The sequence below is a fragment of the Jaculus jaculus genome, chromosome 3, assembly GCF_020740685.1.
Source record: "Jaculus jaculus isolate mJacJac1 chromosome 3, mJacJac1.mat.Y.cur, whole genome shotgun sequence".
NCBI classification, from domain to species: Eukaryota; Metazoa; Chordata; class Mammalia; order Rodentia; family Dipodidae; genus Jaculus; species Jaculus jaculus.
In genome coordinates this window covers 76,210,096-76,226,031 of record NC_059104.1, presented here as the reverse complement: position 1 = coordinate 76,226,031, position 15,936 = coordinate 76,210,096, and positions in this window count along the sequence as shown.

The following is a 15,936-nucleotide window of genomic DNA, read 5'->3' as shown; positions in this document are numbered from 1 at the left end:
GTCAAAGGTTTGTATTAGTGTGCCAACTAAAGGGGGACATGTAATGGATAAGTAAATGTTTTAAGGAAATGTTACCTTTGGTATGCATGATGATACTAGGCTATCTGCTTGAGTAAGATAACTGCTGTTTTCTTCTCTGCTTTTGTGACTAGGTTTGGCTTGTTAAGAAATAGCAATGTGACTATTGTCACATAGACTCGTTTAGCAATATCACAAAAACTTGTGGGTTTGTCTTAATAACCTCTGACTGGTTAGAACTCAGGGCTGCACTCTTGAGTTCCCAGCTGGAAGTGTAGTCCTGGCCATAAATAAATGCCTCTGTTTTGCGAATATCATATTTGTGTCAAACTGGTGAATCTGAGTGACCTTAGACCCATTACAAAATAAGTGTCTACTTGCCCCAGATAAAGGCACCAATGACAGACCAAAAAAGTAATTCCCAATTCCGCCCAAGTCTAGCTTGGTGAACCAATTAGCTTAATTGGGGTAACTTAAGGCAGCTATACCAACAAACAGTCTCCTGTCCAGCAATCACTGGCCACTTATATATACCAAGTGAGGCAGTGTCCCAAACACATGCTTGTGAACTGTTCAGGGGCCACCTCCATACCCTCCTGCTACTCCTCATGATTCTTGCCACTCTTTCACAAGGGAATATTAGATGGTTCAATCCTGTGAGGGTAGCATGTGATAATCACAACTGCTCTAACTTCAAGACAAAATATCCATGCCATTCTTGAAGTGTGGCATCCCACAAGTGTAGGCTGTACTTCAGGGCCATGAATTTCTTACCAAGCACCCACCAAAGAACAGTGGCATGTCAGCTTTGCATTATCATGACTAAGATTAGAGAATAATTTCAAAAGAGGAAATATTTACATTGGTTCACAATTTTGGAGATTTTGGTCTGTGTGTCCTATTTCTCTGAACCTGTGTGTTCAGAGCACACAATGAAAGAACACTGGGCACTTCATGCCTGAGTGTTAATGACAAGGAATAAATCTGTTCTGGATCACACAAATCCCTTTTGAGAACATTGTCCCAGTGGCTTATCTAATACCACTAAGCCCTTATCTCATAGAGACCCTATGCCATGACTGTCCCAAAGTGTGAAGCTGATGACCAAGCCTTGTGACCATGTGATAATATGGGCCTTTAGAGGGTATTTAAGATCCAGACTATAGTGCACAGTGTCACCGTTGTACCCAACAGGATCCAAACCTCTTGTAAGTTGGACTTCCTCATTGTCCTTATTCTGTCTTTCTTAGCACTCACAAAAATTAAGATTGTGTATTTGTATGTGCTTATTTGTCAATATTTGCCACTCCCTCTAGACCCAATGAAGGCAGGAATTGCATCAGATCTTTGGCCCTAATTGTCACATATTAGATGTAAGGTTTGGGAGTGACCAAGACCATGGAGACCACTCTGAGTCAAAGATGGAAGCTTATATTTGGGGAAAACAAGAGCTGCCAAGACTGACTCTCAAGTGGAGAACAGTCAACTTTGAGATTACAGATAGTGAAGTGAGCTATGTAGAGCTCTTCAGCTGGGGGAAGGTGAGGAAGGGAAAAGAATTCCTTTGTTCTTTACATTAGCCCTTGCAAATAGCTGGGGTGTGAGACTAGAACAGTGACCAGGTGTCCTAAGATATAAGGGGGCAGGAAACCTGGACCTGGGGCATTGTTAGGCATGGAAGAGACAATGGCTTGTTGGTGTCTTGAGGAAGGTGGATGACCCAATTCCTTATGTCTCTGTCGCCCTCCTGCTATAACTCCATTTTGTCCTGACCTAACACTAGAGATGAAATAAACACAAAGCACAAAACAAGTGGATGATTGAACGAGTGAATAAATGAATGAATGTGTAGGAAGCAGTGTACTTAAGTTAACTAGATTCTCTGGATTCTAAGGGCACTGTTGATCAGGGGTAAAGATTATCTTCAAGAAAACTTAGAAAACAGCTATAGGCATCACCAAAAGACCTGCATCTGCTTAAAGTGCCCAGTATCACATGAATTTCCTAAATAGTTGTCACCACAGTGTAAAAACAGACTTGCTCAATTTGATCACCAGGACCCTCCAACTCCTGGTAACTGCCATAGGCACTTAGCAGGTACATGATAAATTTTTGTTAAACTAGTAACTGCTTCAAGCAAGTGTGGTTTCAAAACAGCAATATTTCTGGAGATGAACTAGAATCCTAATTCACTGATCAAATCTTCGTTGGACAATCATATTCTGTGAAAACTAGGGAGCTCTCTGGAAAATGTTATTCTTACATAGGCCAGGGCCTAATAAGTCAGACACTGAGTTAGGAGATATTGCTGTTGATACCTACTTATAATTAATAGTAAAAAATGTACATTATAAATACCAAAACATTTACCCCAAGTCCAGTATTTTTCTTTAGATGTCTCTTCCTAATGAGCATTATTTTATTCATCTATAAATATATCATTAGAACACCCTATGAGAAGACCTGTGAGGACTAAAATAGATATTGCCTGGCACATAATAAATATCTATCATTACAGTTCCTTCAACAGAAGGTATCATTGCAGAAGGAAGTTGTTTGAAACGATGAGCATATTTTGTAGAGGAATGTTCCTGGCATCATTCTATACATAGAAAAGTAGAAAAGTATTTTTGAAATATGCTGTCTTAATGAGACTCTTCCCTCCAAACCTTAACTCTACCACAAACAACTATCCAGTTTGAGGTGGACTCTGATTGAAATTATAAAACAAAAAAATTGGCAACAAGAATGTATATTACAAAACAAAACGTGTTGCTTTTAAAGTGATTTTTGAGCCTCAGTAATTAGTCTAGCAAGTTCCAAATATACATTCTGTAGTTGTCACTCAGTAATTGCTAATCGACTTTAAAAAATAAAAGGGGGAAGCAGTAATGTGTCCTGAAGTTTCCTGGGGCAGAAGCCCCCCACCCCAAGGTCTCTGCTGGCTCTATGTTGTAAGGAACTCCAGCTTCTGGGTCACTTCACAGCTCTGATAGCTCCTGAAACAAGACAGATGCTGCTATACAAAATAATTCAAGAACATGCCAAAGCCTGTTGCTTCCAGCACTTGGAAATTTGACTTTCAAATATGCAAATATTTTATGTCATGAAGAGGGAAAAAAAGAGAAAGAGTTAGAAAGTAACATTGGAAATGGAACATACTAGAGATGTAAACAAACTGGAATTTACACTTCTGGATTATAATTACACCAGTGCCGTTATCAGAGGAGGGCATGAAATGGGCTATAGTTTCCTGCAAGGTCTCTCATTCCTGTGTAAGTCACCAGACAAATCACCCAGTCATCAGTACCTGCTCAAGGACAGAGGACAGAGACATATTTGCAGCCCCAGTGTGACCTTTTCTGTTAACCTGTCCAAAAGGGCAATAAGGGGTGTGCCTCAGAAAGCTGGAACACTCTCTTAAAGCCTTTTACCTCAGTGCAATCCATACATTTCTTCAACCACCTGACCTCAGATCTTGCCAACCATCCACACTAAAACTAAACTCGAAACAATTCCCTGGACCTGAGAGGGAATAAGCCAAGACTCTTACTGTCTCAGGTGTTAGTGTAAAAAGAATACGCATTAGAGGTTCAAAGTCTCTCTGAGTCAGATGATTAATTGCTGTTATTATTATGTTATTCTGGTCAGTCACTTCACCTATGTCCCACATTAGTGAAGTTGGTCCATGTGAGAGAATTACAAACCACCATGGATTTGTAGCCAATTAAGAGTCCTTTTTATTAAGCCAACAACTGAGAGGGGGCTCAGACCCGAAAATGCCATCAGGAGAGGAGCCAGGTTGTAGCTAAGATAAGATCAGCATGAAACTATGGCTGAGCATTGTTCAGTCAGGGAAGTGGGGGTTAGGCAATATAAACATCTAAAGTTGCATCAGTCAGGCTGCTGTTGTTTCTTCCTTCATTTCAACTCCATCTTGGGACTCTTGTCCTACCTGACACTGTCTTGTTTGCATATCTGAGCCACATTTGTGGGAAGTTTGAAAGTGCTATCAATGCACATGTGGTCCTCCTGGGGAGTTAGGGACTTTGCAACTGAAAGATGCTCTGGCAGGCAACAGTGTCAGCTATTTATTCCCTCCTAAAATGGAGTCAGGGCCTAGTGATCCCAGGACAGGATGGCTGTATCTTGGCTGTTACAGGTCTCACAAACTACCTTCCAGGTCTCAGAATTTATGAGTGATGGTTGTAAAAATTAGCAAATTAGCATCAGACAAGCCCTCGTTGTATTATGCCTTCACTACTTACTACATTTGTTAACTTAGGGAACTTTTTTAATACTCTCTGATGCTATGTTCTAGCCCGGAAAACAACTCTGAAGGTCTATATTCAGGCCCATTAGTATATGTGGCTGTCCATATAATATAAAGATGCATTTTGCTCATATTCTGCAATGCTCTACTATACTTCTCAGCATGGCTTGACATCAACTATCCTGTGTCACGCAAAGAGCCTTTGAAAAGGCTCTGGATACCAAGAGGCAAGAAATGACTATAGGGGCATTGTTGGGGACCTGGTACTGCACATAAAGGGAATTAGCCCATGGAGGGGTGACTGAGGAAGCAATTCTAACCAAAGACAAAGAAGGAAGGAAGCCATGAAGATAAATCTCAGAGAAGAAGGAAAACTATCCTATAGGTTTCAACTCAGTTAGAAAGATGTGCAGATGGTCTAAGCACGACTCCAGTGAGTGAAGACAGTGAGGAGTAGTGAGATTCTGGAAGGACCTATGCTTCTCATCTGTTTCCTGAGAGCTCAGGTATTTAAGCTTAGACCCCAAATTTGGGAAGGCAAACAGGATTAGATGAGGTCATAAAAGTTGAGCCCTTATAATGGTATTAGGGACTTTATAAGAAAAACAAGAGAGGGCTGAAGAGATGATTCAGTAGACAAAGCACTTGTCATGCAAACATAAATACCTGAGTTTTGATCTCAGAACACACCTATAAAGCCAGACAGTGCAGAGGACATCTATAATCCCAGTGTGCCTAACGCCTAAAAAGAAGTGAAGGCAGAAGAATCTTCCAGAAATTTGCAGGCAATTTAGCTTGGGGAAGAATGTAGCAATATGTAACAAGACACCCTGTGTTAAACATGGTACAAAGTGAAGACTGACATTCAAAATTGAAATTGTCCTCTGTCCTCCACATATACCGCCTGGCATGCATACATCTGCACTTTTTTTTTTTCTGCTGCTTTTTCCAGCTTTCTGTCAACTGGTCTATAGGGAGGAGGTTTTCAATTTAGCTCCAACAAGATTTCTCAGTGACCTTGTAGCCCAAGTATATGGAGTTTTCAGCAGTAAGGTCTTACCATCTGTTTCTGGTGGGAAACCAAACCCTTGGCAATGGCCTGTAATATTTTGGGGACATCAGGGCCCTCCCTGGCCAACAATTCTCTGGAAGATACCACATCCCTGGCATTGAAATTTTTCTAGTAACAATCTTTGGCTTCTGGGTGTGCCATTATCCAAAAAAGTACCCTCTTAGATTTTGATGAACCACCCCCCACCATTCCTTTAATCAGTGTCTTCCCCTGACCTCATATAGGCCTTTCTACCCTGAGTAATCTGTTTTTCTACTTACATATATATAATACAATCCCCTTAGGTCTTCCTCTCTCCTCCCTCCCTCATAGCCCCTTTCTAGTTTACTGGCCTCTGCTACCGAGTTTTATTCCAACTCACATACAAATCCAAACATTTGTAGGTAGGAACAGGATATGAGAGAGAATATGCAATGCTTGGATATCTGAGCCTGGGTTACCTCACTAAGTACAATCCTTTCCAGGTTCATCCATTTTCCTGCTGAGAACACTTTTGGAGCTACTAATTCCTGCTCAGTATCAACATATGACATACATATTGTCTGTCTCTCTTACAGCATGGTGATCCTAGTGCTCCAAAAGGGAATGTTCCAGGAGGCAAAGCTGAGCCTGGTTTGCTTTTATTACCCAGCCCTGGAAATCATACAGTATCATGTCCCCATAACATTTGGTCAATGTTCTCATCAATCTGCAAAGATTCAAGGAATGGGGACATATTGTTGGCAGCCATATTTAGTGTTCAGTCTACCTATGAAAACTATGATTATGTGTAAATTCTAAAATCCTCTCCTCTAACCTCTCAGGTAGCCTTGCAAATGCTAAGAGTTCTGTCTGGATTCAAATTCTGCTTCTGTCTTTTATAGTCTGCATACCCTTCAAGTACTGTCTTTTGAATTCCTCAGTTTTAACCTTAAGAGAATGATAGTATCACCTAAATTGGGCCCTGTTGCAAGGAGGGTGTTGTCCACAGTGAGAAAGCTCAGTTAACACTAACTTTTGGCATTGTTTCTGCCTAGAATCATATCCAGCTCCAAGCTTGGTCTCTGGTTGTTCATAGACCTCCATATTCTTGTGCAAATAGTCTTCTTTCCTGAGACCTATGCAATGTGCCTGCTTGTAGAAAAAATGAAAGCAGGTACTTACATTACAATAGAAACCATAGGAATTGGTAACATATATATATATATTTTTGGAAGGGTTTTTTTTTTTTTAATTAGTTTTCTATTCTGCAAGTACAGGCAGTTTGGTACCATTATAAGGCTCATCCGTGACCTACCCCCTCCCCATTGGCTCCTCCTTGTTGAAATATATGAGTCATGCATTGTGGAGTTAGCCCACAGTTATTGGTATGATAAATGTCTCTGTATTTCATGCCCCAACATGTGGCTCTGACATTCTTTCCGCCCCCCTATTCCGCAAACTTTTCTTGAGCCATGTTGGGTTCATTTTTGGTCTGCTTCAGTGATGAGGTGTTGGGGGCCTCTGGGGCTCTGGCTCTCTGAATTGGTAGGCATTGATTTTTCTCTGTGTTGGTTTCCTTCCCCCTAGTGCTGGTATCTGGTTCATCAGGAAAACAGCACCCTTGTTTGTTTCGCCAATTTTCCTTAGTTTCAGCCGGGGCCCTTTTGAGGTATGACAGGGTGACTCTCTCCTTAGGATCTGCATCTATCCATCTTTCCCCAGGATTTGCAGCACAGCTAAGCGGTCACCATCTTGGCCAGAAGTCCTGGAAACATATATTCTTAAGTCCAACTTCTACATATGCTTCTTACTTGAGGTGTATTGAATAAGTTGTTTATTCTCTAAGATACTGTTTTCTTATCTGTAACAATTGAGGGCTCCTTCATACAAGATGAAGATCACAATAACCAAAAGTAGAGCAAGCACAAAAAGTACAAAACTCAAGAAAGCACCAAACCCCATAAAGCACCACATTATGGCAAGGGTTAAATCCAACCTTACAATTATAACCTTAAATATTAATGATCTTAACTCACATATCAAAAGACACTAGTTAACAGGGTGGATCAGAAAAATGGACCCTTCTATCTGCTGTCTTCAAGAAACCCACCTCACCACTAAATGCTGACACCTCGTCAGGATAAAAGAATGGTAAGGGATATTCCAATCAAATGGAAATAAGAAACAAGCAGGTGTTTGCTACAATAATATCTGATAAAATATACATCAACCCAAAAGTAATCAATAAGGGCAAAGAAGGCCACTACCTACTCATCAAAGAAATAATCCAATACAAGGACATCACAATCATAAATCTATATGCACCAAATACAGGTGCACCATAGTTTATAAAACAAAACCTACTTGACAACAAAATAGAAATAAATACCAACACCATCATAGTCAGAGACTTCAGTACTCCACTATCATCAATAGACAAATCATCCAAACAGAAAATCAATAGGAAAGTAAGAGAGCTCAACAACACTATAGATGAACTAGACTTTATGGATATATACAGAACTTTACACCCATTTTCTACAGAATACATATTCTCAGCAGCCCATAGACCTCTCCAAAATATACCATATATTAGGCCATAAAGCATGTTTCCATAAATTCATAAAAGATGATAACTTCCTGCATCATATCAGATAACAATGCTTTAAAGCTAGAAATTAACAACAAGAGACATATCAGGAACTTCACCAGTTACTGGAAACTGAACAACATATTTTTAAACAATGAATGGGATGTGGAAGAAATAAAAAAAAATTGTAAAGTTCCTAGAATTGAATGATTATGAAAACACAACTTACCAAAACTTATGGGACAGACTGAAGGCAGTCCTAAGGAGAAAATACATAGAGCTAAATGCCTTCATAACAGAGATAGGCATCACAAATCAAAAACTCACTGTCCATCTAAAGGCAATGGAAAGACAAGAAGAATCCAACCCTAAGAGATCCAGATGGAAAGAAATAATCAAAACCAAAGCAGAAATTAATGAATTGGAAACTAAGAAAATAATTTTTAAAAATCAAGGAAATGAAGAACTGGTTCTTTGAAAAAATAAAGGAGGTTAATGAAATCTTAGCCAATTTGATACAACAAACAAAAAGAAACATCTCAAATTTAAAAAATCAGAAATGAACAAGGAGAGGTCATGACAGACATCAATAAAATTGGAAAAATCACCAAGACATACTTACAAAACCTCTACTCCAAAAATTGGATAATCTGGACGAAATGGATGAATAAAAGTAAACTCATAGCAGGTCAATCTCCTAAACAAACCTATCACATTCATCAAGATTGAAAAGTTAATCAAAAACTTCCCGAAAAGAAAAGTCCAGGACTAGATGGTTTCTCAGCTGAATTCTATCAAACCTTCATCAAAGAAATGAAGCCAGTATTTCTCAAACTGTTTCACATAAGCAGAGAAGGAATCCTCCCCAGTTCGTTTTATGATGCTAGCATCACCCTAATACCAAAAACAGACTGAGATGCAACAAGAAAAGAAAACTACAGGCCTATATCCCTGATGAATTTGGATGAAAACATCCTGAACAAAATCCTCACAAACCGAATTCAACACCTCTACAGCAGACAGCTTCAGGTCCCTGAGGTGAACATCCAGACCAGGCACAGTTATGGAGAAATAGACTTATTGAAACTTACAGATCCAGGGAAAGTTATATAATGGCAAAAGAAGCAGACCTTGCTTTTATCAGACATAGGCAGGGCCCTGGGTTAAAGCAAACCTAAGCTGTGTGACAGGAAGGCCCCAGGCTATGGAGGGGTAGCAGTAGATTGAACCACCAGCCATATCTCAGGGAGTGACTGACAGGAGAGCTCCCCCCCATTCTTGGGGGCTCACAGTGAGCCTGGACCACCGGACAAAATCTTTGACCCCAAGATTGGCAAGAAGACCACTCCCTCTCCAAGCATGGGATACCTGGACATTCAGAAAAGACTTAGGCTTTGCCCATAACCTTTTGGCCTTTAGCCACTTGCCTAGGAAACTCCTTATATGGTATCAGCCAGCACCTTTGCATACTTTCTCTTGCCTACTTGCTGGAACGAATGTCCCATATTAGGCCAGCTAGCAACCTTTAAATCCACCAATCCCCTTAAGACCCTCTTCCTGCCCTCAGGTGCTTATAAATCCATTTCCCTGACAATAAACCAAGAGCTGTTCACCGAAACTGACTCCAAGGAGTGATTCTTTCTTTTGTCACATGTGCACAACCTTGGTCTCCACAGTTGTCTGGGACACCTTCAGGGCAACCATAGCCAGGCCCCAGAGGACACAGAAACCCACATGCTTTAACAGGTCCAAGCAGAGAGAGAGAATCCACAAGCCCAAAAGCTATATAGCATACTTCAGCAACTCCAGGTGGAACTAGGCTCTTTACTTATCTTTAGATTGGAATTTCAAACCCACCACCATATCTTAAGATCGGCCAAGTGACACCTCCTCCAGCCAGGTGGCTGCATATACAAACTACAAAATAATAAAACACTGAATATATTAGGGACTACCCATTCAAACTACCACACCATCAAAAGCATTATCCACCTAGACCAAAAAGGCTTCATCCTAGGGATCCAGGGATGGTTCAACATATGGAAATTGGTCAACATAATACACCACATAAACTTAATCCTAAGAACCATATGATCATCTCAATTGATGCAGAGAAGGCCTTTGACAAAATACAACATGACATCATAACAAAAATGCTGGAAATAATAGGCATGGAGGGTTTATATCTCAACATAGTTAAGGCTATATATAAAGCACCTAAAGCCCAAATAATACTTAATGTTGAAAGAGTCAAAGATTTTCCAATGAAATCAGCAACAAGACAGGGGTGCCACTGCTCTTCAACATAGTACTAGAAGTCCCTGCTCAAGCAATAAGATAGGAAAAAGAGGGGAAAAAAAAAAAAGGATGCTAATTGGAAAGGAAGGAGTCAAATTAGCCCTATTTGCAGATAACATGATCCTATGCATAAGGGACCTGAAAGTCTCCAACTCAAAACTTGTAAAGGTGATTAATTCCTTCAGTAAAGTTGCAGGATACAAAATTAGTGCACAAAATCAGTAGCCTTTCTATATGCAAAGGACAAATATATATAGAGAGAAAGAAATCAGCAAGGCTATCCCATTTCCAATAGCAACAAAAATATTAAATACACAGAATAACACTAACCAAGGATCTAAAAGAACTATATAATGAAAACATAAAAAAAATTCAAAGACTAGAGCTGGCTTAGTGGTTAAGACACATGCTTGCAAAGCCTAAGAATCCAGGTTTGATTCTCCAGGTTCCACGTAAGCCAGATGCACATGGTGGCACATCTGGAGTTTGTTTGCAGTGGCTAGAGGCCCTTGTGTGCCCATTCTCTCTCTCTCTCTTTCTCTCCCTCTCTCTCTCTCTCTCTCTCTCTCTCTCTCTCTCTCTCATAAAAAAACAAAATCTTTTTTTAAAAACCTCAAGAAAGAAATTGAGGAGGACTTGAGAAGATGGATAGCCTACCATACTCATGGATAGGAAGAATTAATATTATGAAAATGGCAATTCTATCAAAAGTAATATACAGGGGCTGGAGAGACAGCTTAGTGGTTAAGCACTTGCCTGTGAAGCCTAAGGACTCTGGTTCGAGGCTCGATTCCCCAGGACCCACGTAAGCCAGATGCACAAGGGGGCGCACGCGTCTGGAGTTCGTTTGCAGTGGCTGGAGGCCCTGGCTCACCCATTCTCTCTCTCTCTCTCTCTCTCTCTCTGTCATTCTCAAATAAATAAAAATATTTTTTAAAAAAGTAATATACAGATTTAATGCAATACCAACAAAAATTCCAGCATCATTCTCCACAGAGATAGAAAAAAATGATCTCAAATTTCATATGGAATGGCAGCAGGGCTCAGCTATCCAGACATATCTTCAGCAAAAGAAACACCTCGTAAGGTATCACTATACTTGATGTAAAGCTATATTACAATGCCATAGTAACAAAACCAGCAGGCTACTGGCAAAAAACAAAACAAAAAACCAGACATATAGACTAATGGAACAGAATTGAAGACCAGGACCTTAGGTCTAATAACTACAGCTGCTTGATCTTGGCAAAGGTGCCAATAATGTAGATTACAGAAAAGACAGTATCTTCAGCAAATGTTGCTGGACAAATTGGATAACCCTATGTCCAAGTAGAATAAAGTCCCCAGTATACAATCTGAAATTCCTCAAGTACTGGAAATAAAAATATGAGGCACTCTCCACAATAGAGGAGTGGGGAAAGACTTCCTGAACAAAACCCCACTAGCCTACAAAATTAAACAATCACTCCACCAATGGGATATCATGAAGCTAAAAAGCTTTTGCAAAAGCATACCATAAGCACAGCCAACAGATTACCCACTGAATGGGAGGTAACTCTTTGCCAGCTACATCACTGACAAAAACCTAATATTCTAGAATCTACAAAGAACTCAGAAAACTACACAATAAAAAATCAAACAACCCACACCAAAAATGGGGCAGAAAATTGAATAGGAGGTGCTCAGAGGAAGAATTACAAATGGCTAGCACACACTTAAGAAAATGTTCAACAACCCTATTAGGAAAATGCAAATTAAAACAACCATGAGATTACACCTTACTCCAGTAAGGATGGTAATCATTAAAGAAAAAAAAAATCTAAGAACAACAAATGTTGGTGAGAATGTGGGGGAAAAGGAACCCTCATCCATGGTTTGTGGGAATGTAAATTTATAGAACCACTATGGAAGTCAATCTGGAGATTCCTGAAAAGGGTGAATATAGAGCTATAAACAGACCCAGTTACTCCCTTACTGGGCATTTATTCTAAATTCTCCATGCATCAACACAGAGACAATTGGTCAACCACATTTACAGCTGCTCAATTCATTATAGCTAAGAACTGAAATCAACCCAGATGCCCATCATTGGATGAATTGATAATGAACTGGTACATTTGCACAATGAAATTCTACTCAGCAGTAAGAAAATATGATGCAAGGAAAATTGTAGAAGAATGGACCGACTTGGAACAGATCATACTCAGTGAACACACACAATCACACAAAGACAAATGCCACATGGTCTTTCTTATCTGCAGTTACTAATGTGGGCCAGCTCCAGTTGTTATACTTGATAGGCAACTCAAAGCCCAGACAATAGGGATGGAAGGGTTTGGAGGAGGGGCAGAGGAGGGGAGCAAAACAAACACAAAATTAAATTGAAAATTACCTGATACCATAGAAGCCTTTACCCTTGGAGATAGCCTAAAAGATATAACCCTCAAAAGGAGTAAATGGGATCACCTGAAAAGTAGGGCTCTGCTGAGGGTGGGATGAAGCCTAAGCTTTAAGAAAATTTTTTTCTTCTAACTCTGACCTGTATGAGAGCTGGGCTGCTACCCACATTGAACAGTTCATCAAAGAGACCTACAAGATACTCAAATCAAGACAGCTTTCAGTCAAAGCACTTGATTACCTGCCTGAGGCAAAAGCTAAGACCTTATTGCTGAAGGCACCATATGCTGCTGACACTGAAAGCAAAGAGACCTGGCTGCAATTCAGAAGAAAGCCAATCCCCAGACAGTTAACATGTCTACTGCTGGAAAACACTACATGAGCTATTGGAGCTATTGGGGGAAAATGGTCAACAATGGTCTGAGAAGCCAAAGGTCTAAGCTACTCAGAAGCAAACACCTTGACATGATGTACATGCCAGGGCAGTAGTGGCACTCAGATTCAGTGGGTAACCAATCACTTTCTGATTGTCCAAGAAATCCGCTCAGTGTAAAGGAAACCATATCTGGAATTGGGAACCAGATCAAAATCCTATGGAGACAAAGATTATGTTCTCCAGTTTTAAGCTGTCACTAGTCTTTGGCCAAAAGAGGGGTTACATAAATAAAATTGTCCATAAATTAATAATGCTTATTCCATTTAAACTATGCTGACTTCATTCTCCACTGGAGAATCTGTTCTTTTTCGGAAGGTAGTGAGACTAGAGGAGATAAACTACCCCTCATACTTTAGCCAAGCCACAGCTGAAACCCAGAGGAATTGGGGAGATGAGCAACAGTGCATCTTCCATGCTGTACCTGATAATCTGCACTAGAGTATAGGAGATAGACACTGAGGATATTCCACACTTACAAAAGCAGAGATCTAGAGGCTTCTAAGAGCTCATCACTGAAGTAGACTTAAAGCTTACCCACCACAACTCAGAGAATTTTGCAGAAGAGGAGGCAGAAGCAGCTTCCAGGTAAGAAGGCAGCTTAGGAGCCACGCCAAACCAGCTGAGGGAGGGATTTAAGCAAAACCACAGCAAAATACGCTCTTCTGAAAAGTGAAAGAGTATAGGTTATTCTTAGACACAGCCAAGAAGCCTGAGAGACCAAAATCCACCAGAAAGGAGGAGAACAGCCAGAGTCCCACTGAGGCAAACATGACCCACAATCCACACATCAGCCCAGTGCAATCTTGCCAGGCTTGACAGGTAGCAGCAGGAGCAGGAACCAAAACAACAGATATTTCAAATTCATCAGCTCTGTTGCAAACTTAAGAAATCTGAAGGAAAGACAGCTAAGATCAACTAAAGAGCTACTGAAAGTATGAGCAACTCCAGAAGTCTAAAATCTCCCACCCCCACCATCAGAACCACAAACCTCCAGCATTCAGCTCCCAGTGGCAGCACAGCCAGCAGAGCGGTTTAGAGGTACAGCTGCACAGCACAACACAGAGGGATTGAGGCAGGGACTCAGCACTGATGAGATTGGAAGTCACCCCAAAAGGTAATGAGGCTTACTGACAAAAAAAAAAAAGAAAAGAAAAGAAAAGAAAAGGAAAGGAAAGAAAAGGAAAGAAAAGAAAAGAAAAGAAAAGAAAAGAAAAGAAAAGAAAAGAAAAGAAAAGAAAAGAAAAGAAACAGGTACACAGTCCTGCAAGAGCTAATCTCTCTTTCCTTATCAGGGCAAGGCGTGGGGTATATATTGTTGGTTGGGTTTACCATTTTCAAAGAACCTGTATTTGCAGGTTGAATATTGTTGCCTTTGGTGCTTTCATATATATAGCACCTTTGTTTTTTGCTTCTGTCATTATTGGGGGCAGAGTCTGATCCACACCCAAGTTGACCTGAAACCCAATTTAGAATAGAAATCTCTACCTCCCAGCTGACAAGTTTAAGGGTGCAGAACAACACACACCCTTAGGGATTTTGGCTTTATATGATAGTTTGTTTTAATCCCCACAATTACATATTCTGTGCTGGCTTTTATTGATTATGTATTTTACTCGGTTGAAGTTTAGAATTTGCCACTAAATTATTCCACCCAGTCCACTAGAATACTTGCTTAGCAAGCAAACCTAACACCTAGGATTACTTCTTTGGCTTGATTGGAGGACAATATCTACACTTAGCACATTGAACTCATATCCCAAGGGTATATAGAGGTGGATTGCCACATCTGGGAATACTGAAGATAAGTAGAAGACACAAGCATCAAATCAAATCAGGATGCAAAAGTCGCTACAATATAATAATAGAAGCTCAAAGAATCAAGACAATACAGTCCCACCAAAAACTATAAATCCATCAGAAATTATAACCAATGAAACCATTTCAGATGAAATGCCTGACAAAGATTTCAAGAAAATGATGCTATCTGTGCTCAAAGGAATCAAAGAAGAAATGAATCAAACAAGAAAACAAACTTCTGAAAGAGAGCACAGGAAACCAGCTTAATAAAATAAAGAGGTCATTACAAGACATGAGTAAAGAAATAGAAATACTGAAGAAAAACCAGGCTTAAATCCTAGCTCTGAAGAATACAGTCAATGAAATTAAAAATTCTGTGGAAAGTTTCACCAGTAGAATGGATGGAGAGAACAGAATATCTAAAGTAGAAGACCATGTGGCAGATCTAATACAGTCCAGCAAAAAGAAAGACAAGCTAATAGTAGGGTATGAATGGGAATTTCAAGATATCAAGAACACTATGTAAACATCAAACATAAGAATTCAAAGTATAACAGAAGAAGAAGAATTTCAATCCAGGGACTTACTAGATGTTTTCAACAAAATCATAGAAGAAAAATTTCCCCAAATTGGGAAAGAAATGCCAATGCAGATAGAAGAAGCTTTTAGAACATAAAAGAGACAAAATCTGGAAAGAACCTCTTCTCACCATGTTATTACTAAACTACTAAACACACAAACCAAAGAAAATACATCAAAAGCAGTTGAAGAGAAGAAGCAAGTCACCTACAAAGGCAAGCCCATCAGAATAATTGCAGATTACACAACACAAACTTTAAAAGCCAGAAGGACTTGGAATGACATATTCCAAGTTCTGGAAGATAACAACTGATAACCAAAATTACTTTATCCTACAAAGCTATCTATCCAAATTGATGGATAAATAAGGACATTCCACAAGAAAAACAGGATAAAGGAATTTATGACAACTAAACCAGCTCTACAGAAAATACCTTAAGGACTTCTTAATGCTGCAGACAAAGCAAAACGCACACAGGAAGAAATAGAAAAAAATACACCACACTCAAATAACA